General features: G+C 36.9%; 1 protein-coding gene and 1 long non-coding RNA gene across 3 annotated transcripts in view; one reads left to right on the plus strand and one right to left on the minus strand.

The window, feature by feature from the left end:
- Nucleotides 1-652, minus strand: part of LOC115236832 — a 4,380-nt gene extending 3,728 nt beyond the window's left edge. The window contains exon 1 of one of the 2 annotated variants that reach the window (XR_003884254.1): nucleotides 163-652. This is a non-coding gene — a long non-coding RNA (uncharacterized LOC115236832). The remainder of the gene's footprint in view (nucleotides 1-162) is intronic. The other variant, XR_003884251.1, reaches the window with a different exon arrangement.
- LOC115236787 (gastrula zinc finger protein XlCGF46.1-like) overlaps nucleotides 1-1,246 on the plus strand; it is a 111,472-nt gene that overhangs the window by 9,339 nt on the left and 100,887 nt on the right. The window lies entirely within an intron of this gene.

Below are 1,246 nucleotides of genomic sequence, written 5' to 3' on the forward strand. Positions count from 1 at the left end.
ATTTTTATTATATTATACTATTTATATTTCTTTTTAATAAAAAAAGGTATTGTAAAGATAAAGAGTAAACTCGCTCCATCGATCGTGGTGCGATTAACTTTATTATCATTGTGCAATGTTTTATTATACGAGACTTTTTTAGCTTTCTAATTAAAGATGTACCTTGCGATCGATTGAAAATGGCTTTTAGTCGAACGGCGGCCTCGGCAAATCAACTATGAGGAATTGTAGGGATACAGAAGGCGAAATTGGATATTGCTGCTAAATATTTGAAAAGCCTCCGATCCGTAGAATTTCCTTGATATCCCACGGGACGAACTGCGTCTCGCAAGATCCCCGGGAATTTCCCCGCGTCCTTTAGTTTTGAGCGACCAATTAGCAAAAGAGCTTTTTTTTGAACGCCGTTTTGTCGTGCAGCCGCGTGGGAAAGACTGGACTCTGCTTTAAATCGAGGCATATTTTTCTCTCATTTTTATTTCATGATTTTCTGAGCTTCTTATTGCACGATCTGAAACCTTAGCTAATGGAAATATAATTATTTCTTTGATATTATCGTTTTTGCTTAAAACGTGCCACTAAGATACGCAGTTGTAATTATTTGACATACTTATTAGATAGATAAAACATAAATAAAATGTAATTTATGTAAATAAACTTGTGTAAATTTATTACTACTCAAACTGTAATAACTAGGTAAAAGAGAAACTACTACATGTATGCATTAAAGTTTGTCAGAATCAAAACTGTCCAGCTTCCGCACTTCAACCGAATTACTTTACGATGGCTCGTTCATCTTGATCGGAAGGGACGAGAGCGTAGACTCAGCTCGGGGAGAATTTTAAAATTGAAGATCCTAGCCGAGAGACGTAGGTGGAAGTACGATTCCCCTGGTTCGATCCTAGCTTGGATCGGGAGAATGTGTTTTTCCGCGCCCTCAAACACGTCACATGAATAAAAAATATCCTTCAAAGTTGCCAACCTCAGCGTCTAGCGGAACGTATCGAAATCCCTTGTAGTGCCCAGTTGGAGAGTAGAATATCGAAGTACTGCATATCGAGGGAAATGGAAATCGAAGGGAAAGAAGTCGCGCGTTATCGCGGTTCTCGTCAGCCGTGTAAAGCTGATTTGTAATTCTAGATGTCAGGAACGAATTCGCACTCTTAATCCCTCAAAATCATGATTATAAGTTCATAAAAATAAAATTAACTAATGTTATATATAATATTTATATTACATCTTTTTTATA

This window comes from Formica exsecta, unplaced genomic scaffold, assembly GCF_003651465.1.
Source record: "Formica exsecta isolate Colony F162 unplaced genomic scaffold, ASM365146v1 scaffold1116, whole genome shotgun sequence".
NCBI lineage: Eukaryota > Metazoa > Arthropoda > Insecta > Hymenoptera > Formicidae > Formica > Formica exsecta.